This window comes from Leptonychotes weddellii, chromosome 3 (assembly GCF_054177405.1).
Source record: "Leptonychotes weddellii isolate Sample4059 chromosome 3, ASM5417740v2, whole genome shotgun sequence".
Lineage (NCBI taxonomy): Eukaryota > Metazoa > Chordata > Mammalia > Carnivora > Phocidae > Leptonychotes > Leptonychotes weddellii.
The window spans coordinates 60,308,102-60,332,597 of NC_138371.1; the positions used below are offsets into that span (position 1 = coordinate 60,308,102).

At 37.2% G+C, this 24,496-nt stretch overlaps 1 protein-coding gene across 1 annotated transcript in view; it reads right to left on the reverse strand.

Moving 5' to 3' along the window:
* The window catches only part of CSRNP3 (cysteine and serine rich nuclear protein 3), a 191,891-nt gene extending 173,199 nt beyond the window's left edge, over nucleotides 1-18,692 (reverse strand). Inside the window, exons 1-2 of the mRNA XM_081814275.1 lie at nucleotides 18,542-18,692; nucleotides 783-953 (exon numbers count right to left, since the gene is read on the reverse strand). The gene's annotated coding sequence lies outside the window, so the exon portion shown is untranslated. The remainder of the gene's footprint in view (nucleotides 1-782; nucleotides 954-18,541) is intronic.
* Nucleotides 18,693-24,496: the final 5,804 nt, after the last annotated feature.

Genomic DNA, 24,496 nt, shown 5'->3' on the forward strand with positions numbered 1-24,496 from the left:
CGCCTGGGTGGCTCAGTTGGTTAAGCGACTGCCTTCGGCTCAGGTCATGATCCTGGAGTCCCTGGATCGAGTCCCGCATCGGGCTCCCTGCTCGGCAGGGAGCCTGCTTCTGCCTCTGACCCTCCCCCCTCTCATGTGCTCTCTCTCTCTCATTCTCTCTGTCTCAAATAAATAAATAAAATCTTAAAAAAAAAAAAAAGAACATACCACACAAAGGCAAATGATGTTGTTCACATTAACTGCTTAGGAAAGATATATATGTGCAGAAAGGGGCACTTACTATAGGGCATGAACCTGGCCTCAAGTCTGAGGTTTGCCAGTGTTCAAACGACAGAAGCTGAGGGCTTTCAAGGCTTTGAGTTCAGAGCAGCAGTCTTCTAAAAACAAACACCATTTTGTCACCTAGGAAATAAATATGCTGGACTGAGCGCTGCAAATTCCATAGCTCATTGACCAGTATTATCAGAAGTTCAAAAAAGCTCAACTGATCAGATTTCAAAAAGATGGATTTTAGAAGGCTAAAGGCCCAGAGGAAATCCTTTTCAATGGCTTACCTTCAGCTGGACTCATTTCTGCCTCTCAGGCTCACCCCATAGAGATGAACAGAAGAATGCTACTGAGATTTAATGAACCAAAATGATAGCACGTTTTACAAATAAGTCTGATATGATGAAAAACTTGGAGCAGATATAAGGCAGCGGATAAAGAGAGAAACTCTGGGAATCGACCGTCCAACACAGTTTAGATAGAGTACAGCCTGAAATACAGCTTCAGATACTTACCAGTGAAAACATTACAAGTGGACGGATTGACACTATCAACACTCTCAGCACCGTCACAGCTAAAAACTTCATCATCTGATTCCCTCACGGAGGAGCGGGGTGAGGAGCCGTCAATTTCTTCAAACTTCCCCTTTAAAATTCCACTCATAGCTGCAGCGCTGTCACATGTACCTGTAACAGGACCAGGAACAACAGAGCCCTGAAACGTTTGACCACGGCATAGTCCAAGTCTCCAAATCGTTTTCTGAGGCTGTAATTTTTTGAACCGCATCTACCACGTTATCATCTCTGTGCAGAAATTATTCTCCCCGTAATGTTTGAGAGTGTTGGAAACAATTCTACCCTGATTCATTGTTATTTGCATTCTCATTTCTGACAACGGCATTTTATAAGAAAAAGCCCAAATTAAGAAGGTGGAATCAGAGCACTGCAAAAGGAAATACGGTTCACTGTGTTGAAACGTCAAAACAGGAGTCCACTACACTTATTTGATTTGTTCTAGTAAATCGTGTACTGTCATTGACAGAGCTAGAGTTCAGAACAAAATAGATCACTCACTTGCATGCTGTCATACCCAGAGCATACTGATTAGGGCATGTCTGTCTTGCTTGAGATTTCTTTTTTCTCGGGTACAAAGGCATCTACTTTCCTGGGGCTCTTTGTCCGTCAAAAATCAAATTGGTTGCTAGGAATGGCTGGCTATACCTGCAGAATTTAGATGTCTTATCATGTTTCTAGTCAATTCAGCAGAGCTGCAGGGAATACTTGAGTCCTATGCCCAGGAGGTTGGCTGAATAGATTTTATGCAGGGTAAACCACAGTCCCTAAATCTTTTACTGGATAAAATATTAATTTGAGACTCCTCACTCTCTGCATCAACATGGTCAGTGAAAGCCAGTCAGAGGTAGCCTGATGTATTTAAAAAATTTGTTAATGTCAATTTAGATGAGTCATTAAACCTCTGAGCATAATAATTTCTTCATAGCTACAGAGTAACTGTTAAGATGATCAGCAGTTCCTCCAGTGACAGGTAGCCTCAATGAGTAAAGAGGGTCAGATGTAATAAAATCATGAAGTCATCTCAGTCTTCTTTCTTGTCTACTGTTATTTGTAACAAAGGTATCAGGAAATACTCCTCTACCCTACTGAGACAGGAAAATTAAAGGGAAACCATGAAAAACTGCTTTTTTTTTTTTTTTTGCTCCTTTTCCCGCTTCTATTCTTATTAGGACCTACGTCTCCACATTACACATGCCTTATAGAACAGATAATGCACATACTCCTTGTAAAGGTCAGAGTTAATGACTTCTTTGGAGTCTTCCAGCGCAGTAGATAACATCTAAGGAGTGACCGGGCAGGGTTCTCCAAGACCACTGACTCACCAGGACCTCTGCCTCCAGAGCCTAAGTGACTCATGGAGGACACCTAAACACTTGTTTTTGTTCCTGGGTGCCTGAGAAGACATGTGCACCAGACCACCATCCTCAATAAAAATCCCAGGCCCCAAGCAAAGATGAGACTCACTCTTTTTTCCCTTCCAAGTCTCCCGGAAGCTCTGCCTGTATGTGCACTCTCTCTCTCTCTAAACTCTGCTCTCTCTTCCTCTCTTCTATCCTGTGCAAAGCCAAGGACCCTCTTGGCTGGTCCTGCGGGACCCCTCTGGATCCTCAAACCCCGCCAGCCCGCATCACTCTGAGAGCATAAGCACAATAATAAATGTTCTCATAACCAAGGAGATAGCTGGTAGTAAGTAGCATGAACTGTGGTGAAGTAGGGATGCACAGCCAGGCCAAAGGGGGAAGCTGCTACTAAGGTCCAGGTCATTCCAGCCCCATGCTTTCCCCGCTGAAGCTGCTCTAACGCTTGGCCGGTGTCCCCTTCACATTCAGAAGCAGTCCTTTGCACTGTTACGTTTTACATTCCCCATCCCCTTTTCTCTTATTAATCTTGTTTATAAAATTAGAGGAGCAATTTTTAGATTATGTTGTAATTTAAAGCCCAACTTGGACTGGCTCTAGAAGAATGACAAAGAATGGTTCAGATAGGTGACGCAGAAGGGCTCACAGACTAAGAAATCAAAACATTCTCTTCTCCAGTTACTCAGCACAATACCCAAAATGCCTTTGCTAGAAAATATCAGCTGGAGGAACAAACTGGTTTTACAAAAGCCATTGCACGATATATGCTACCAAGGAAAGGTAACATCTGAAGCCATTATATCTCAGCATGGCAGGCCTATCTATGTCTTTTGGTAACACAGAACAAGTCTAACTAGAGTGACTTTCATGAAAACGTAGCGACCTTGGGACTGGCTACCCTCCTTGGGCCTTTCATTGACCTCACAGTCTCCTGTTGCGGTAGCTACGTTTCCTTGGGATATACTTGTTCCAAGTCTTTCTGCTGACTACTCTCTCTGTTCTTTGTTTTCTGATTCCTTATATCCCCAGTGGGTGCGTGGCTTTGGCTTTGGACAGATCTGCCTCTACTTCATTGTATCTCGCAAGTTTCAACTCTGAACACTAGTTGACTCATTCTTTCCGTACACCTCAGTTCAAATTATTGAGAAAGTGAATCTGAGGGTCCTCATTTAGTCATTTATGCCATTCTATAGAAATGAGATTTGTTTGGTTTTTGCCCTTAGTTTAGAGGTTATTTATTATTTATTTAGTAAACATTTCATTTTTTTATTTTTTATTGATTTTTTATTTATTCATTTGAGACACAGAGATACAGAGAGAGAGAGAGCATGAGCAGGGGGAGAGCAGAGGGATAAGGAGAAGCAGGCTCCCCGCTGAGCCAGGAGCCCAATGTGGGGCTCCATCCCAGGACCCTGGGATCATGACCTGAGCCGAAGGCAGATGCCCAACCACCTGAGCCACCCAGGCGCCCCTAGTAAACATTTCAATAGATGCTTCTATCAGGAACTAGTGACTATCTTATCATTAAATGATAAATTTTAGCACAGGAAAAAAATTCCTTTCTCCAGTGGTGCTTATTTACTAGCTACAGATAAGTCAAATAAGTAAATAATAATAAAAAGTCAAATAGATAAATAATAATAAACAGATAAATTAAATATATAATATGTCATATGGAGATCAGTGTTATGGAGAAAAATAAGCAGTTAAGTGGTATAGTGACTACAAGTTTGGCTGATAGGGAATATTCCATTTTTAATTGATTGGAGAGCTAATGTCACAGCAAGGAAGGATATCATGAAGATATGGAGAAGGTAATGGGGCCAGCAATTTTGATATCTGGGGGAAAAGAATTCCAGGACAAAAAAAAATGATGTGTGCCAAGGTCTGGGGCTGGGCATAGTGCACAATTAGGGCAGACGGGAATGGGGGCTAGATTGTGTAGCACCTGGGAGGACTTCGGCCATTATATGAGATGGAAGCCACCACAGGTCTTAAGTCATGGAGTGACAAGATCTGACTTAAATTTTTTAAAGGTGTACCCATTAGCCTCTTATTTCACAAGAAAACACAGGGCCAATGGTAAAGGGACAACAGATTTCATGGGGAAAGGGAAAGGTCTGGAATTAAGGAACATACCTAGAGAGGACTTAGTGTCTCAGATGAGCAGTTAGAATCAGAAAACCTGACTAGTCAGAGGACTGGAGAGGTCATAGTTTCTTTTGGGGAGGAAGAATTTAGAAAGAGTTTAGAAGGGGAAGGGAACCAAAGTGCTTCCCAAAGCAATAGGATTACTTAATTTTACCTAGAACCACTTCTGTCTTTAGATTTAACAATTATTTTATGACAGTGAAGGCCATCCTGCTGCTAGGTTTCAAATAGAACCAATTCAGATACATTGGTACCACTTTATGATGTTGCTTTGGCAAATAAAATTAACAATAAAAAAGTAAGCTTTCCTTTGTCACTCTAAAGGAATATTTCTTTTAGTTTGGCAGAAAAGAGAGAATAAATGGACAATGGTCATTATCCATGGGAAAATAGAGGCAAGGAGTTAATAACTATTTGATTCACCATCCTTTCTAAAGTTACTTATTCAAGATTTTTATTATTTTTATTTTTTTAAAGATTTTATTTATTTATTTGACAGAGAGAGAAGGAACACAAGCAGGGGGAGTGGGAGAGGGAGAAGCAGGCTTCCCACCAAGCAGGGAGCCCGATGTGGGGCTCGATCCCAAGACCCTGGGACCATGACCTGAGCCGAAGGCAGACGCTTAATGACTAAGCCACCCAGGTGCCCCTATTCTAGATTTTTAAAAAGTCAAATATACAACAATCACCTGCTACTGCAGGGATTATAGGACTCTGGATCTGTTTAAAAGTTAGACAGTCTCCAGCTTAAAAAGTCATGTGGTAACCTAATATAACCATTCATTATTTGGTTGAAGTGACTTTCCAATCTTCAGGTGACTTACAGAGATTTTAGAAGAATTATAGAAAAGATCCTAAAGACTGAAAACTGTTGATAGATTTTTTAAAATGTTGGTAAAACTTAAGTTTATTAGTTACAGGAAACTATTTGAAAAATTTTCCTTAGGTGATATGAAATCAATATAAATAATTTATGTGGATTTTCTCGTATTTATGCTTTTAGGCCATGGTGGCCCTGAAGAATCTTGGACAAAGTCATTGAAGAGAGATGGGATGTAGACTTCAACACAGAGGAAACACAAAGAAAGGAAAGGTAAGGGGGAAAAAATGTCCCAAAGTATAGCAGACACTTGTTGAAAGAGAGAGACTTCATCCTACAGATTGTGTCTGCCAATCTGATCCCACTGGAGTGTGCTCTGGTTGTAGGACTAAAATTGCAATACTACACTTATTTCCATGGCAACAGACATGAGATCATGCAGGAGAAGCTAAATTGTGAGATTAAGATGCTTCCCCATTCAGATTTCTGCAGTAAGAAGTGGGAAGGAAGACCAAAGAAAAGTTATGAATGTCCTTGGATGAGTTTTCCCCATCCACATAGTCAAGTGGAAACAGTCCTAAACAATATTAAATCACCCTAGGACATAGAATACTGTTTTGAGAGCATGTGGCTGGAAGAAAATGTTAGCAAACAGGGAAGTACAGATGACTTAATTTAAATTTGCAAGCATCAAAAAGATTATGCTATTTTTTGTGTATTTGTTAGAAGTCAGAAGTTTTATAATTCTACTTCAGAGTCCCCAAAAAGGTCTTGCATTTCCTAGGTCCAAAAAAGTAAAGTTTTCTTTGGCTTTCTTTTTCTTTCTTTCTTTCTTTCTTTCTTTCTTTCTTCTTTCTTTCTTTCTTTTCTTTCTTTTCTTTCTTTTCTTTCTTTCTTCTTTCTTCTCTCTCTCTCTCGGTTTTCTTGCTCTACCTAATGGGAATACTATATTATTACTGATTCTATATCTAGTAATTCCTTTTGAGAAGAATATAAAATATAATTTTCTTAGTACTGCTCTAATATGAAAATACTTACAATTTGTATATCCGTCAAATAGTACAGTCAGATTTTGAATTAAAATATTTGAAACAATAGTTTAATACTTTAACACAAACCCAGACCCTCAAAAGGCAAGAGATTATTAGTATTTAAGAGAAGAAAATTGTACGTTCTTAATTTTTATGTTCAATTGATGATGTACTGAGAAGTAACTGAGTCAAGACAGATTGCTAAAAGAATGTAAAGGTAAAAATATAATTTGCCATTTTGAGGTCAGAACTACTATGAATGTTGTGTACATTGACCTTTCTACAAATGGAATTTTTTTTTAAATAATAGTTTAGAACTTATATGGATCTCCCCTATGAACTTAAATATTTGTTGTTATTAGGCAAGTTTTACAGAACAAAATACCCAATGGTTGATTTTTTTATTAGATAACGCTAATACCAGAGAGCCCAAATATCTAAATAGTAAAGATCCACAACCACATAAATGTATTTTTATGTTCTTTTTATTTCCTCTGCAATAGGGACACTTCCTATAGAGCTAGAATACAACTGTAGCCTTGGGTTGATTACTGAGGTTAATTGGCAAAAACTAGAACAAGAGTGGGACAGATTGCTGGAGCTAGAGAAGGAGGCAGAATAAAGGTGAATAAAAATGAATGGATGGTCCTGGGAACACAGAGGGAAAGTAGGGCAAAGGAGAAGAGTCTGAGAAAGATAGAGGGAAATCCCCAAAGGAGAAATGGACAATTAAGTGACTTGGGAGATCTGGGCATTGATTTTTATCAAGGATTTAATTGCAGAAAGCAAGAGGTAGTAGAAACTACCCTGGGCTCTAGAGTCTGGAGAAATGCTAGTTCCAAAGATTATGGAACCATTTGATTGAGAGGGAACTGGGAAGAATTTCTTTAATCTGAATTTGTGGTGATAATCTTGATCCCCAATTAAAAACACATCTGTTACTTTGAAATTTAAGATCTGAGAGGCTGGAGCTGGAAAAGAGAAAAAAAAACAATCTGTGTTGTTACTGTCATCACTAATTTGCCTTCAGGTACAAGGAACATACATACTGCAGAGGATTTAAACTAGGTTAATCATTAACATTTCCAGAGGATATCTTTAAAAATATAGAGTCTCAGGAACCACTGGGAATCATGACATGATGAAAAGAGGGAAGCCAGTTTGAAACAAAATTTTGAAACAAAAATTTGGTTTCACCATTTTCTAAATAGTAGTTTTTCAGCAAGTTACTTAATTTCTCTGAGCCAACATTTTCTCACAGCTAACAGCTGTGGTATAGTGGTAGAATGTGCACTACAGTGCTTTCCTCATAATCGTTCACTTCTACCTCCTCCAGTGGTATGTATTATTATGTGTTGCAGAATCTTGCATTATAGCTGAAACAAAACGAAAACCATTCTCTAAAATCTTGACTGAGACCATAATTTAGCCACTTTAATATAAAGCAGGGCTATACATTAGGAATGAGTGACCAGACCACACTATTTGCATTTTGAGGCATTGAATGAATGTTAACAGCACAAAAAAAAAAAAAAAAAAAAAAGTGAGGAGAGATGATGCAAAGTCTTCTTCTGAGGATGCCCATGTTGTTCTGATTGATGGACATGGACAGACATGTGAGTATGTTTCCTTCCTTGTCAAGTGACCCTGTCTAGCCAAAAACCTACCTCAAACTTTAGGAAGGATGCTGAGGCTCCCTAAGAAGTCTCTAGAAACCGAGTCGTACCTGCAGCAATCTGATGATGCTTGTCAGGGTCTGTTCCCTCCCTTGTCAAGTGAGCATGTTTTGCTAAAAGGCCACCTAGCATTCTAGGAAAAAGCGTGAGTTGATTAACACTGCATATGCAATTTTGTAACCTATAATTTCTCCACTTCTATCATGAGGATCCTTCTCATTCAATATTTTTCAAAAACTATGTGTTACTATTTTATTTCAATTTTACTTTTGTGCTTAAGGCTACATAGCATTTCATTGAATGGCTATGCCATAATATTTAACTAAAACTCTAAAGGGAGATGTTTAGTTTCTCTTTAAGTGCTTATTATTATAAATCAAGTATAATTAACTTTTCTTTGCGTACCTTTGTGTATATCTCTGATTATATCTTTAGGATAAAGCCCTAGAAGTGGAAGTACTAAGCTTTCAATATACATTGTCAAATTACCTGGCAGAAAGGTTCTACCAATTTGTTTCTTTAATGGTGCATTGGGATATCATTTTACCACACCCTTACCATGAATATGGCATTGCTATTTTTAATAGCATTATAGCTGAAACAAAAGTCGGTTAAGCGTCTGACTCTTGGTTTGATCTCAGGTCCTGATCTCGTGGGTCGTGGGATTCCGCCCCGTGTCAGGCTCCAGCCCCATGTGGGGCTCCGCACTCTGTGGGACTCTGCTTGGATACTCTCTCGCTCTGCCCCTTCCCCTGCTCACACTCTCCCTCTGTCTCTCTCTCTCTAATAAATAAATAAATGTTCAAAAAAATAAAAAATAAAAATAAAATAAAATAAAATATCTGTGAGTTTTTCAGATACTCCGTAAGAATAAGAGCTATACACATAGTATTTACTATATGCCAGGCACTGTTCTAGCATCTCACATATATATTAGACTGGATTCTAAAGTGGCATCCTTATCCCCTAGTGTGTATGCCTTGAACACCCCCAGGATTGCAAATATGGTGAGATATCACTCCTGTGACTATGTTCACATTACAGGGCAAAGGGATTTTGAGTAAGTACTTAAGGTCCCATATCAGTGACCTGATAAGAGATTATCTAGGTGGGCCTGACCTAATCACATGAACCATTTAAATCTAGAGATGAGAATTAAGGGTGAGAAGGATTCAAAGTAAGAGATTCTCTGTAGCTGACTTTGAGGATGGAAGGGGTCTTGTGACATGGGACGTGTACAGCCTCTAAGAGCTCCAAGAGCAGCTCCAGCCCCAGCAAGCAGGAAACACGGACCCCAGTCCTATAACCACAAGGAGCTGAATTCTGCCAAAAAGGATGACCTGGGAGATAGAGTTCCACCCCCCAGAATTACCAGACAAGAACTCAGCCAAACTGACACCTTGGTTTCCACCTTGTGAGATCCTGAGCAAAGAACTTAGCCACACAGTGCAGGACTTCTGACCTATATGCTAATAAACAGGCATTGTTTTAAGTTGCTAAATTTGTGGTCATTTGTTACACAGTAATAAAAAAACTAGTATAACATCATCTAATTTAATCTTCACTGCACATATATGAAGTAGACTTTATTATTAATAACATTTTCCAAAGAAAAACCAAAGCATAGAGAAAGGAGCTGACTAGGCGAAGATCATAGAGTTAATTAGTCTTAGAGGCGGCATTCGAACCCAGGCATTTTGGCACTTGGAATCATACTTTTAATCACCATACTGTTTCTTGACTTTTGATGGTATCTTACTGCTTGAAATTGGTTTTCTCTGAATATGTGTGAGTTAGAACTATTTTTTCCCATTAGCTTTCTTTCCATTCTTAATGGGTTTCTGTGTGTTCGTGTTGTCTGCATTTGTCTAAGTTACCTAACATCCTTTTTCCCAGTAAAGTGTTCATCAAGTTTGTGTTTAGAGACATTTTATTATAGCTAGAAGGAACACACTCCAGTTTGTGATTTTTGGTATTTTTACATTACTTTTACAGAAGAAATAGGTCATGAACACTTTTTACATCCGAGTCAGTTCTTAGAATTTAAATCAGAATCCCTTGGGATTTCTTCATACTGTCCATTATGTTCTATTTTTTTTCTTAATTAATAAATTGATTTTCTTTTAAATAAATAGATCATAATAATGTTGCTGAGTCCTTACTTGGTGTCAGAAACTAAATTCTGTGTATGTGCTGTCTCATTTGCACTTATAATGACTCTGAAATGAGTATTATTGTTTCCTTGTTATAATTGAGCAAGATGAAGCTTAGAATGTACGTTACTTATGTATTTTGGACATAAGGCTCCTTTGTGACAGCAAATATTTTGAAACATAAGCGCACATGCTACTTTGTAGAAATTTAAAAACAAACCATAGGGGGAAAAAGAGAATATAAAATTTGGATATATTACTCTTATGAAGAATATGCAATTCATGGAGTAATCTTGGAAATGTTTTTATATTGGAAACATCAGAACTATTTTCATATTGAAAAATTACTAAAGCATATACCATGTTTTAACCTCTGAATTAGAGATCTTCAAGAGATTACAGATACACATCTGTCTTAAAAATGACTAATGTAGCATATACCAAACTTGATCCACAAAATTTTAATGGATGAAGTTTTGTGTTGGAAAGAGAGTCTATGATCAAATAAGTCTTTTGTTTTTGAGAGAGAGAGAGAGTGAGAAAGAGAGATCATGAGCAGGGGGAGGGGGTAGAGGGAGAAGCAGACACCCTGCTGAGCAGGGTGCCCGATACAGGACTTGATCCCAGGACCCTGGGATCTGACCCGAGCCGAAGGCAGATGCTTAACCGACTGAGCCACCCGGGTGCCCTCAAATAAGTCTTGAAAATTCTTAATACTATATATCCTTTCTGGAGCATCTCACTGTGCATTAGCATAATAAAGCTATACAGAAATTGGTATTGTTTAAATTTCATCCAGATTCTTGCAAATTTATTTAAGCATAGAATATATTTTTCATGGAATATTCAATAACATTTCTCAGAACTTTGAAAAATGCTTTACCAGTTTGATATTTTGAAAGTCCTGCCATTGTTATCCATTAATGATTCTAGGATTTGTTTTCACCATTATGAAAACATGGAAAAATATCATCTCATACAATACTAACTTAACTATCTGATGTCCAATGATCTAATTGCAGTTAATGTGGAAGAGTAGAAAAACTTGCCAATCAAGAGGAATTTTATGGGCTTTTTAATACCTTAATGAAGAATAATACTTAGGAGGCCATAAAAAACCCTGGGTATTGTTTGGTTCCATTCTTCCATTCCTAGTTTCTAATTCTTAGCTTATAAACAGAAAAGGATGACTAGTAATAACAATGAAAATTCCACACAATTCCATATTATGTTCCAAATTCTGTGGTGAAAAGTGTTCAACATATATCTATCAGTCTTTACAATATCACCCAAGTTTGATAACCAGATTTTACAGAAAGGGAAAAAGAGGCTCAGATAGCTTAAGTCACTTGCTCAAATTTACAAAGGGAGTAAGATGGCATGTCTAAGAGCTGAAGGACAGTCGGCCTGACGGCAAAGTCCATTATGCATCCCATCAATTATTACGCTATACTACCTAAAAAACTAATAGGTCAGCCAAAGTTAAAATACCCCGTTAGCTCAAAGTATGCCTTTCTAGAAGCAGGCATGCTGACTGGCTGACTAAATCATTCATTTAAGGGGTATATATGTATACCACAGTATAGTTCCCACATAAGTGACCACAGTAATGGTATATTAGGAATCACTCTTTCTCTTTAAACTCCCAGACCTCACATCAGGGCATAACATTCCTTTTTTTTCTTTTTGGTCAGTTCTACCTGGCTGTGGTAGACTTTGGGACTTCCACTAGTCTTATATTATCTGCCTACCTTTACCTCAAGACATATGAAACCCCAGTAAAATGGATATATAAACTCTCAGCATGCAACCTTGATTTCTTTGTAGGTAATTCAGCATTGTCATTTGCCAAACATTATGGCTTAGACTTGTTCACCAGAACACAATATAAATGGCAGAACAAGGGCCCAGAGCAGAAGAAAAGTAATGCTGAATAATTCTAATTTTAATCAAATGTTGCTGAACAACTTAACTCAAGAGAGTGAAGAATAATTGAATAAGAGTATATGTATGAGAACACTCAGAGATTGGTAAAATAGATATTACTACATTTTCTTATGCAAACATGATTTAATGTTTATTACATATTAATACAAAAATTATAATTAATTCTGTTAATATACAATTAATCTATTCACTTAATACATGGTGATGATGATGATGTGTGTGTCAAAAACAGAGTAATAGATAATGAAACAGCACAGAACAGGGAGTCATGAGATGTGGAACGTATGCAGATGAAATCCCCTGTTAGAGTAGGTGAACTCAAATGGAGTTTGCACAATAAAATGTCTGCAATACGTAATTTTGCATGGCTTAACAACATTTACATGACGTGGACATTGTTACATTGAAAAGCCTTAACAGAGAAGCCCATGGAAGGAGGGTACTATCTCAGAATGGAATGGGTGTCTGTCATTGGGAGGGTACAAGACAAGGGTAAGATGACTACCTGAAACAATTATTCCCTTAGTCAGCCAGCAAAACAATTTGGGGGCACATAGTATGTATCAGGCATTATATTAGATGTTGTTGATAGAGACAAAGGACACCCCTGCCACCAAGAATTATAGTTAAGATAGTTGAATAAAAATTTATGGAGAGGTCAAAAAAGTGGCCGTCATGACCACATCAAGAAGCCATAGCAGGAAGCACAGGACAAGCCCGAGGTGGTTCTGGGTTGTTTTCATTGACTCTGCACAGAAGTTGTGTGGAGATCTCTGAATATAGAAGCTGAAAAGGGGAGTCCCCAGGCTCAGCTTCCCATCTGACACTGAGCCCTAGAGGACTTCATTGTGTAGCATGGGAGAGTCCACTTGGAGCCCTTACTGATTTAGGTGTAACAGTGGGCAAAGAATCTCAAACTTTAAGGATGAGTTTTATGAGCTACCAGAAAGGAATTTTGAGAAAGTAAAACAAGGCTTTTCTAAATAATGTTAGAAAACCTTTTCTAGAGTCTTTCTGGCTTAGTATGCTGACAGCATCACAACCAGTATTACCTGGGTAATGACTGATGACAGATATTGATTTTCTGTGGCTAGCCCAACCTGGGAGAGAAAAGGCAATCTTTGTAAATGCATTCAGGAGTCCTGTTTGGGAAATTATTTGTTTCACTTATTAAATATATTGTGATATATCCACAACATGACAGCAGCTAACTGTACCAACACTTACTAGAAAACAAAACTAAAATGCATTTTTTATGGTGACAGCAAGCTCACAAAAAGTCAAGGAGACTGTGACAGTAAGTCAAAGAGATCAGTAAAAGGATATGAGGGGCAGGTCTAAAGTGGAGAGTTCTGTGCAACTCTAAAATTCCTGTGCTGTTATGCTTTGTGGACCATCTGGCCACACCATGCTTTTTCGCCTTCTTCCAAAGTCCTCCTAAACTGATGCTTTTCTTGCATCCAGTATTTAATGCATTATATCCAATATTTAATACAAACACATAGTGTTTGGCTGTTGTTATTTTGCATAAGCAAATGCTCAGTTTCTTACTAAAAAATCTCTGTGGGAATCCCTCTCTGTGCCTTTCTTTCATAGGTAAAATGAGGAACCTAGGAAGAAACTATCTCTACAGGCCAGTCCCATGTTTCTACGGTAACAGAAGACTAAAATATTCAAAGGGAATATGTGAAAATAAAATGAGTACTTGCCAAAGGATTTTATAATCAATATTCTTTAAAGATACAAAAATTCACATAAGAACTACTTTTGCCTGGTGGCTGATGGTTTTTGTACAAATGTGCAATGTAAGTCAGGAGAAATATTGAAATGTGTGTACCACTTTTTGTTGTTCTATTGGAAGTTAGTGAGTTAAGCTCTTTTTTAAGATTTCATTTTATTTATTTGAGAGAGAGAGAGGGCACAAGCATGGGGAGCTGCAGAGGAAGGAGAAGCAGGCTCCCCTCGAAGCAGGGAGCCCTAAGCGGGGCTCGATCCCAGGATCCAGGATCATGAACTGAGCTGAAGGCAGATGCTTAACTGACTGAGCCAACCAGGAGCCCCTGTGTTAAGCTCTTGATCTCTTGATCTAACTAAAGTAGAAAGTCTTTGGAAATAAGGTTCTATTACATAGATAGAACCTATTACATAGGTTTTATTCACCTCTTAGCCATAAGATTAAAAGGAATGGCAAAGTTGAGCTCCTGTCACATGGTTTTTCTTGCTAGAGTGTTATTCTTAGAATTAGCATTGACATTTATCAAGGTCATCATAATCTTGAATTAAATGCTTGAAAAGTTATGTTGAGTTGGTATTCTCAGAGTATGCACACTCAGCAATTTTTGGGTCAAACTATTCAGTCTATTATAACAACTAAGATCTGAATAATTGACTGACAAATCAAATGATCTGCCCAGCTGATTCACAGAGTATGGGAAACATCCAAATGTGATTCATTAGCTTGATAATCAAATCCAGTTCTTACTTTTTGATGTACAAAGTGGTAATTAAAGTGTAATGATGCTGCTTTGGACCAACCCCCTTTCTATACCTAGATAAGCCCTATCTTATAATTATCAGTTATTAAATATATACAAAGTCAAAACTAACTTCCGATCAATAATATTTTTGAATTATGGCCTACCATAGTACAAATGTTAAAGCAAATTTTCATCTACTTGAATTACCTGAGTACCTAGCACGATTTGAACGTTGGGAAACCAGACCCAGACTTTCTTACCCAGGTGTAATTTTCATTTCTTTTAAATCCCACCGTCCATTCCCAGCAATGTGGGGTTATTTACCAAACTAGCATATTTCCATGACAGATATAAAGTTGTCTACCTACATTATAGGGGCAGCTATTAATATTTCATTTTCCTGAATACATTTTGTGAGACTTAAGAGACCCATGTAAACATACCTACGAATCTGGCAAGCTACTTGCAGCAAATAAAGAACCACGGAGCAGCAAAGAGATGTTACTAACCAACTGTATTTTAAAATCATCTGTAGGTGAGCCTATGCAGTGTGTTATTTTCAGGAGCCTGAAATGCACTTTATAACTTTGATCGTGCCTGCAATAAGGGTTATCTGCACAGGTTGTACGACCCATCTCCTCATCCATCTGCTTTGTTGTCAGTGTGCTCTTTAATGTCATCTGTCTTTATGTTGAACGTGTTGCCCCTGAAGGGCTTTGTTCATGTTAATTGATGAAAACTAAACACCTCCCATCACCCTAACCCCTTGTGAAAAATAATGTTCTGATGTACCAAATTAATTTAAGTAATGTATTGGTTAGATATTAAATATATTAAAATATAGTTTAAGCATGTGGTATTTTACTTGCTGCATTGCCAACAATAAATCTAATAGACTAAGGCTACTGTTATGAAAATAAAGTATTATATGTCAAAAACATTGAAGTGAGAGGTAAAAGAGAAAATAGGAATCTTACCTGAATTATAATAAAATAATAGGAAAGATATAACAGCTTTATGATGACTTTCCCTCTCAATAATTAGCCGAGAGAAAAAATATTTATAATGAAAATGTTTTAATTTAGGAAATTGCCTAGGGTAAAATATGATGATAATTGTGATTTTTACTTCTTATTTTTTTTTTTTTAAAGATTTTATTTATTTGAGAGAGAGAGAATGAGAGACAGAGAGCATGAGAGGGAGGAGGGTCAGAGGGAGAAGCAGACTCCCCGCCGAGCAGGGAGCCCGATGCGGGACTCGATCCCGGGACTCCAGGATCATGACCTGAGCCGAAGGCAGTCGCTTAACCAACTGAGCCACCCAGGCGCCTGTGATTTTTACTTCTTATTAAAAAAAAGCCACGTAGAATGAAATTTTATTTCCAAGTAAAGCAAAAGGCTTCAAATAAAATGAAAAGAATATATGTGTATTTATAATAATTCCTTTTAAATTTCAAATACATTATGTTAATGATATTAAAACAGTTTTTAGGTTGTTGTGATGTGTAATTTTTTATATATTAGATTACAAATGTAAGGAAATGATTCCATTATAGAAACAGTATGGACATTAAGTTTAAATAAGTCTTCATCTGTCAAAATATGAATTTGATCTTCTTCACTATCCATAGCCTGAATATAGATCTCAAGCTTTTCTTTCTATGATTAGATTGATGCATTAAAATGTTTCATAATTTTATTGTCTCATTCAGTATACTACTAACCACTACAAACATAAATAGAAAAAGGAAAGTATTATGCAAAAGGAACATACATAACATATAAACACATAACATATAAAAACCTATATCTGAATCTTAAAAATGCTCTAAAGGAAAAAACAAATGGTATTGTGTTTGCCATCTCTCACAGAACAGCCTTACATGGTTTTCATTTGCCTTGTTTCATCCCTCACTTGGACAGGAAGCTCTTAACTGTTTTCTTTCATGCTTTTTTTTCCCTCTCTTGCCTCCACTCCAGTGCGCACACACACACACCTCATCCCCCTCCACACACACCCACTCCCCCCCAACACACACTCTTTTTCCTGTAGTCTCTGCAGTAAAACCTACCATAGTTATCTCATGGAGATGTCTCATGCAGACGCCTCATGCAGACGTCTGCCAGTGGATGATAGGAAATGCTGATTGAGAAAGGGTTTATCTACTTTTCATCCAAAATATGTGAACCATTAAGGAAATTATAAAAAGCAGCAACAATGTACTCTGGTTTTATTCAGAACCTTTCCCTTAGCGATTATTAAAAGGATGATATTTTTAGCCAAAGAAAGCAAAATGCATCTGCAGCAGCTGGTTTCCAAGGAAACAGAATAATTTAAAACCATGTGGAACTCTGCTCTCTAATTTTCATCAATTCCCCTTCATTCCTGGAGGTAGCTTTACTCGGAATTTATAATTTCCAAAAAACATAATTGCTTTGATTTATTTTTTTCTAACACATTTTAGGAGGTGACAACTATCTGGTCTTATATATCACCTTAAATCCCAATCTAGGGGTGGATTAATTTCTACCATCATTTTGTTTTAAAAAAAACAAGCTCAGAAGATTCCGTCAATAATTAGAAACATAGCAACATTTCAGTATTGTATAATGATTTTTGAAATCCAGAAATAGTTCAAAATAAACCATGCAAGTGTATTTGCTTGGGTCAATAGGACATAAGTGTGTAAACATATTATTAGCTATATTTAATATGTTTAGGAAATTTAAGATAGTTCTCCATTCATTTAGATGATCTTTTCCCAATATTCAGTAGTTTTTCTCCCCCTCTCTTTTTTTAATCTTTCAAGAACTGTTTTGCTTTTGTTGGTCTTTCAAAAACAAAATCCATTTCTCAAACAAAAACAAAAAGCAAAGACAGGATCAAAAAAAATTCTTAGATATGATACATATTCATTCCTGTTAGTTTGTGATTCATTCAAAGGAAGTATTTTAAAAATACTTGAACACATCATTTACATCAGTAAAAGACTTTTATTTTATTATAATCAACAAGTCTTGATTGCCAGTGTGCCAGGTCAGTAGCAATATTTCTTAAAAGAAGCTGGATTTTAATGAGATCACCCCTCCCTTAACTGCCCCATGTTTATGAATTAAAATAACTAGAAAATTAAATGACTTGTAGTAAAATTATTTTTCTTCTTTTTACTGTAAGTGTGTCATTTAGTCTATATATTTAGAACTCTCACCTATTTTCCCTAAGAGAAAATCAAAGACAGTATTAAGAGATACAAGCAACTGGTGAAGTAAAATCATAACTTCTGAGCTGTTAAAAAAAAAAAATATTGCCCTAGGGATATTACCAACAATTTAAATGCTGTGAAGAATCCTTTATCTAAATATATTTGATTGATAAATGAAACTGCCAATGAAATTTGCCTATTAAGTTGCTATTTTTTTACAGCAATGTTTAATCCTTCACAAACAGGTTTCTGAGCTTTTAAAATGAAAACAGCCCTATGCATGTTGCTATTTTCTCATCACATAAGCTTACAATTTACTAAATAAAATGATACAACTATTCAATAGCATGAGATTTATCAAGAGGAGTTAAGTTAAATAAAAGAGCTTAAACGCAAATCATTCACTCTAATTCAGCACTTAAAGAGTCTACAACCTACAAAAATTATTTTCCTAGACCATTTACTGTATTTTAAATATTAAAAGACACCACATGAAATTTTATGTCGTATATTCAGAGAAAGCTCCATTTTCTCCGAACCTGTGGAATTTACCGGGCTTTCCTCATCTTTCCTTTCATCCCCAATCACACAAACTTGAAGAGAAACAAAAAAGACACATGGCGACTCATTGTATCTATTAATTTTGCTTCAAGAACACTTTCCTAGAAAGTTAAACAGGGTAAGACATGCCTCTGGTGTTTTTATCAGCTAATGGTTTGGCAGGGAGAAAAAACCGCTCATTGCAAAGCTTCCTTCAGCAATGAATGGGACACACTTTCGAGAAACGTCTTCAGAATAATTTTCGTATCATGGAATTGTCTCCATAGGCATTGAGAAGCATTCTGTTTTGAAGAAAAAGATTTTTTTTTCTTTTTTGCTCTTACCTGTAAATATGGTTTCTGTACTTCAGCTCCGTCAGAACAGACTGAAGAGTTCACTCCTCCCTCGTCTATCCATCAGGCAGCAGCCAACCAATAACAAAGCCAGATCCTGGCGTTCTCGGGCTCACGCTCCCCGCTCTGCTGCCATCCCTTGTTTCCTCCCTCCCCCACTCTCTCAGAGGGCAAATCCTGGCAGCTGGGAGAGAGGGAGTGGAGAACAGGAATACGAAGAGGAAAGGAATAAAGAGATGAAAGATATTTCAAAGAATAGCTCCAAACTATAAAAAAGAAATATCTGCAGGTGAACTCAGCTGAAGGAAAATGCCTTGCTTTGGATTTAGGAAAATAGGGTTAATCAGTGTCTCAAGCACCTGAAATTAAAGCCAAACACTCATGATAAAACCTAGGTAAATTGCCTGTCTTTTCAGCTCCCACTGATTTTATTAAGGGGAAAAAAACAAAAAAGATCTCTCCGTTGTACATTTTGATATGTAGATAGAGGAGGTTGAGACTGAACATCAAGATAACATTATGCATAGGCAGTTTGCAAAGAGATAAAATTAAAATGAATCAAGACCCTTCCCGTTGATGTAAATGTAATGTATTTGCATTTCAACCTCTGTTTGGCACTGTTTTCATTTAAAACCAGTTTCAGAGTCTAATCAGTATGAAAAAGATGTTTCTTCCTGAGAATTAGAATATTTAAATATTTCAAAGCTATGTGGTTTGCATTACTTCAGATTCCTTAAAAGCTGGCATCAATTTGCCTTTGTGAATAATGGAGCTTGTTAAAGATTAAAAAGGGATCATCCACTTAGTTGCCATGTCTCAAAGTGACTAATTGAACTCCAATTTTATTCTAATAACCTTGGGCAAAATCATTTCACTTTTGAACTCAGGGTGTAACATGTATAAAAGGACAACTGAGGAAAGCATCCAGTTAAAATTCTTTAAGGCAACAAAGCAAATTCGTCCACAGCTTTAAGGAGGTTAGGTTAGGACTAACAAAGAATTTAAACTATACACAGATTGCACTCTTAATTTTAAAAATAGAATACAAACCATGTCTCAAGATAAAAAGTGTTGGGGCGCCTGGGTGGCTCAGTCATTAAGCGTCTGCCTTCAGCTCAGGTCATGATCCCAGGGTCCTGGGATCCAGCCCCCACATCCGGCTCCCTGCTCTGCTGGAAGCCTGCTTCTCCCTCTCCCACTCCCCCTGCTTGTGTTCCCTCTCTCGCTGTGTCTCTCTCTGTCAAATAAATAAATAAAATCTTTAAAAAAAAAAAGATAAAAAGTATTATTAATTGAGCTTCTGCTAGTGTAGGTGGTCTGAAAAAGTTTCCTTGGGGAGATATAAATTAAACGATAGATATTTTCTCCCCCTTAGTGGTATGTCTACTTGAGATATTATAGGTTTTGGTATTCAGTTTCTTAAATCGCTAATGTATCTTCATGGAAATAAGACCACAGGGAGAGAAAAGAAGTGGCAAGAAAGTATTCCTTATCTCCGAGAGTAACATGGGAGCAAATCATTGGTGGTCCAGAAATAACTATATGGAAAGAGTTTAGGGGTATCAATCTTCTTAGCAGGGAGTGGCCAGTAACTTGACCTGAGACTGACTTTAGATAGAAGTGCACTGATTTCACTTAGTGTATGCAGTTATTTGGAGTATCTTTGGGAGACTCTACTAGAGATAAGGGGAAGGTTAGACTAACCTTTATTCCCACCCAACTCTCTGCTGTGGAAAATGCTTTCAAAGCCTCTATGGTCCTATTGCTAGGACTTGCTGGAGGAATCCCTAGGAGAGCATTTTTCAAAGTGGGGGCTGGGGGCTATCTAAATCAGAATCATTGCTGGAAGCCTTGTTAAAAGTAGGATCTGTGGGCCTCACTGCAGATTTAAGGAATCGGCATTTGAGGAGTTTGCGACTCAACATTTTTAGCAAATTCTCCTGGGGTGATTTTTATGCCAACCGTGCTGTAGGCAGCAATCCCCAGTAGACAAGTATTCCTTGGACACAAACTCTAACCAGATTTCATCATTATTTCAGAGGAAGAAGAGGTTGGGTGAGGAAGGAGGTTAACAAATTTAGCTTAGACGGTTTTCATTTTTTGATATCCAGATTGAAATATTAATTAGTCAGCTGATATGACAGATAGGTCCAGAGTGTAGGTGTGATTTGGAAACATCTAGAGCATGGTTAAAGCATTGAGAGTAGATGAGTGCTCTTAGGTCAGTGCTTCTCAAAAGTGTGGCCCAAGAAACTCCTTGAACAGAATTAAAAAAATGCAGACTAATGGACTCCACCCCAAAGCTCCTGAATCAGAATCTCTGGAGTGAAGTTCAGGATGCTCCATTTCCACTAAATTTCCCAGCCAACTCTCTTTGAACACTAAAGTTTGAGAACCATCACTCTGAAAAGAGAAGTAGACTGAGAATGAAACTCTGGGGTATATTTACATTTCAGAACAAACAGAAGAAGTGGAAGGAAGAAAAGACTGTGGGAGGAACAATTAGCCAGGAGGAGGAGAACGAAGAGAGTGGTCTAGCAAAATCCAAAGGAGTAGAGGATTTTGGAAAGATGCCCTATCAAAGGCTCTGTCAGGGTCTAGTGCCTTGCTTTATACAAAGTGCAATTCACTGAAGTCAGTTTAGGCCTCCCCTGGAGTTTGTTTTAATGCAGAATCACAGGCCCCATCCCAGGAAACTGAGTCACAATCTGCATTTAAATAAGATCTTCAGGTGAGTTTGATGCACAACTTAGTTTTATTCTTTATTCATTTATTTTTTTCATTGAAATATACTTGACATATAATATGGAATAAATCTAAGGTGTACAACATGTTAATTTGATACATTTATATACTGTAATATATAAATGTCATTGTAGTGATAATTGGTACCTCTATCACGATACATAATTATCCTTTCTTTTTAGTAGTTGGAATAATTAAGTTCTAGTCTCTTAGCAAGTTTGATGATTATAATATATATTGTTGTCTATATGTGTGTATATATATATATCTGGGGCTTATTTACTACTTGCTGTAAGTTTGTACCCATAAACAACATCTGTTCTGTCCCCCCAACCCCCATCCCCTGGTAACCACCATTTTCTCTGTTTTTACAAGTTTGGCTTTTTAAAAAATTTCTGCCTATAAGTGATATCATACAGTACTTGTCTTTCTCTGACTTGAGTTTTAGAAACACTGTTGCCACCCATTGAATTTGAGGTTTAGTTCTTGGTGAACTGAAAGTACGCAGTTTTGGAGTGGTTGCGGCAAGAGGCAGATTGAAGTGGTTGTAAGATCGAATGGGAAATAAAGAAACGAAGACGAGTTCAGTGTTTACATACACCCAGAACAAGGATCTTCTAGCACACCGATCACCAGGCTGTCTCAGTTCAAAGGAGCTGAATATGAACAGTGGCGTAAAGTGGCCTAGTTTGCTGATGCAGGTCTCTGCCTTGTCCACTCCTCTCACAGAAGTGACAAGAGTAACAGAGGCTGATAGTGAGAGAGGAGACTCTTTCCTAAGGAATAATGACAGTTGGACTCTTGATCACCACAGGAGCTCAGCCACATATTGCCAAGAGCAAAGGTAACAGACCTTCTGAGAGTAGTCTGAGCGACTTTAAAAATCCTTCATGACAAGGCAATATTAGAAAAATCTCTAAAGGTTAAATACCATTATGACATAATTTAAGAATTCTTAAAAAACTGGAAAAAAAAGATAACCCAATTGCCAGTGTTTAAGGAAGTCTCAGAATTAGAACTGGTTTTCATAGGAAGGGACGTGAATATGTTATGCATTAACTGGATGAAGCTTCCTCCAGTTGAGCTGTAGAGGTAAGGTTTCAGGATAATACAAGTGACCACTAAGGAAACAAATGAGGCTTGGCACTCCAAATGATTAAATAAAAATTATTCATGCTTAACTGGCTAAAGAGATTATCTTAATAAAACCTAATATTTTGAAAGTCAAGGACTTGCCAAGTGAATGGAATTGGGACCATCTTGAGGAGTGGTAGTCCAGATGCATCCAAAATTATGCAGTTCAGAAGCAAGAAGACCTTTGCAAGGAACCAAACTGTCAAAGTTAAAAGACCTTCAAATATATTAATTCAAGCTGAAGGATCAATGAACTATTTCATGTTTCTGGTCTCTCAAACATATTGAGGGTTAAAAATCATATAGAGAATTATTTTTTTACTCCAACTTTACTGAGGAAGTCATTAAAGAATTCTTAAATTGCCTTTTGAAATTGGGATTCGGAACTATCAAATCAAAAGGTGTTAAAGAATACTAGGACTCAAAAAAAAAAAAAAAAAAAGGACTAAGACTCTTTAGTAAACAGACCAGCACGACTTGTTGGCAACCACCCAAATGTCTGTAAGGATTCGATGATAAAATTTGGTGCAACAGGCCAAAGTATTTTGCATGTCGCTGTTAAGTTGCCTGGGTGCCAGGAGACTAGTAGACCATCAATTAGTGTGGCTTCTACCCATGTGAGAAGACCATGATAACCATTGGACAGCAAGAAATGCTCGGTGATATTTAATAAAATCACTTAGGGTTCAATGCAGCTTAACAAGAATCTATTCATTAGTGACTTGTAGGAAATTAACAATGTACTTCCAAAAGTATAAATTCACAAATATGTATTAAGCATTTTATGTGAAAAATACTGTACTTGGTATTAAAATACTTCAGTAAACAAAAGCAAGTCTCTGATTTTATGGAGTTTCCATTCTAAAGGAGACAAATTATATCTTACATATACATATATGATCTACACTATGGAAGTGGAGTGCTGAATTAAGCAATGTGTAGAGACCCAAACTAAACAGCAGATGCGTTTCCTACCCTCGAGATGCATCCCAGCAGAATGTATAACAAAAAGGATTTTGGACTACAGCCGTAACTGGAATAGCTATAGGAGCAAAGGTTACAATGTATTTTTGTAAGGAAAAAAAATGTGCCTTACGATCCCTTGGTTAAAGAGATTTAAGAGTATAAATTTTTATGTGGGTAAGGGTAATTTTTTTTTTTAAAGATTTTATTTATTTATTTGACAGAGAGAGACAGCCAGAGAGAGAACACAAGCAGGATAAGTGTGAGAGAGAGAAGCAGGCCTCCCGCTGAGCAGGGAGCCCAATGCGGGGCTCCATCCCAGGACCCTGGGATCATGACCTGAGCCGAAGGCAGACACTCAATGACTGAGCCACCCAGGCGCCCCAGGTAAGGGTAATTTTTAAAAATTGCTTCCAATACTATCATAAAATATGACACTTCAGTTAGAAGAGGATTGTGGAAAACTGTATCAAAAATAAAGAATTTTCTTAGTGATGAGATGCTCTGGATAAAAATAAAATTGATAACCTAGTTTCCGCAGGGATTCATATTAAAAACAGCTGCAAATAGTGTTGTTAATCTTGCAACAATTAAGTAGTATTAATAAAATGTTCTTGAGGAACAGCAAAATAGCCAAGTGTTCTGATTCTACATATATTTCCAGGAGAGTGCCATAAGAAATAAATGAGAATAAGCTATAGAGAACTTTACAGGTTAGCATGAATGAATAATAAAGTACTAGGTAGATATAAAGTTATAACTTAAGGACAAGTAATTTAAACTTCAAAATATGATGATGTTTGAACATCATTTGTAACTCAGGAAAAGATTACCACTTTGGTGCCTAAAGACATTATTTCTTGCCGTCTACACTTGAAACACCATAGTAATTACCAGTGATCACATTTTGAGAAAGACATAGAATAACGAAAATATCTGGAGAAAGGCAAATCAAGGGATCATTGGAATTAAGGGGTTTCAAATGAGTTTGGCCATGAGATTTGGATAACTCGAAACTGGTACAAAAATGGAAAAAAGACATAATCCAAGTCTTTAAATTATTGATGAGTTTGGATAATGTAAACAGAAATTTCTTTACCAAAT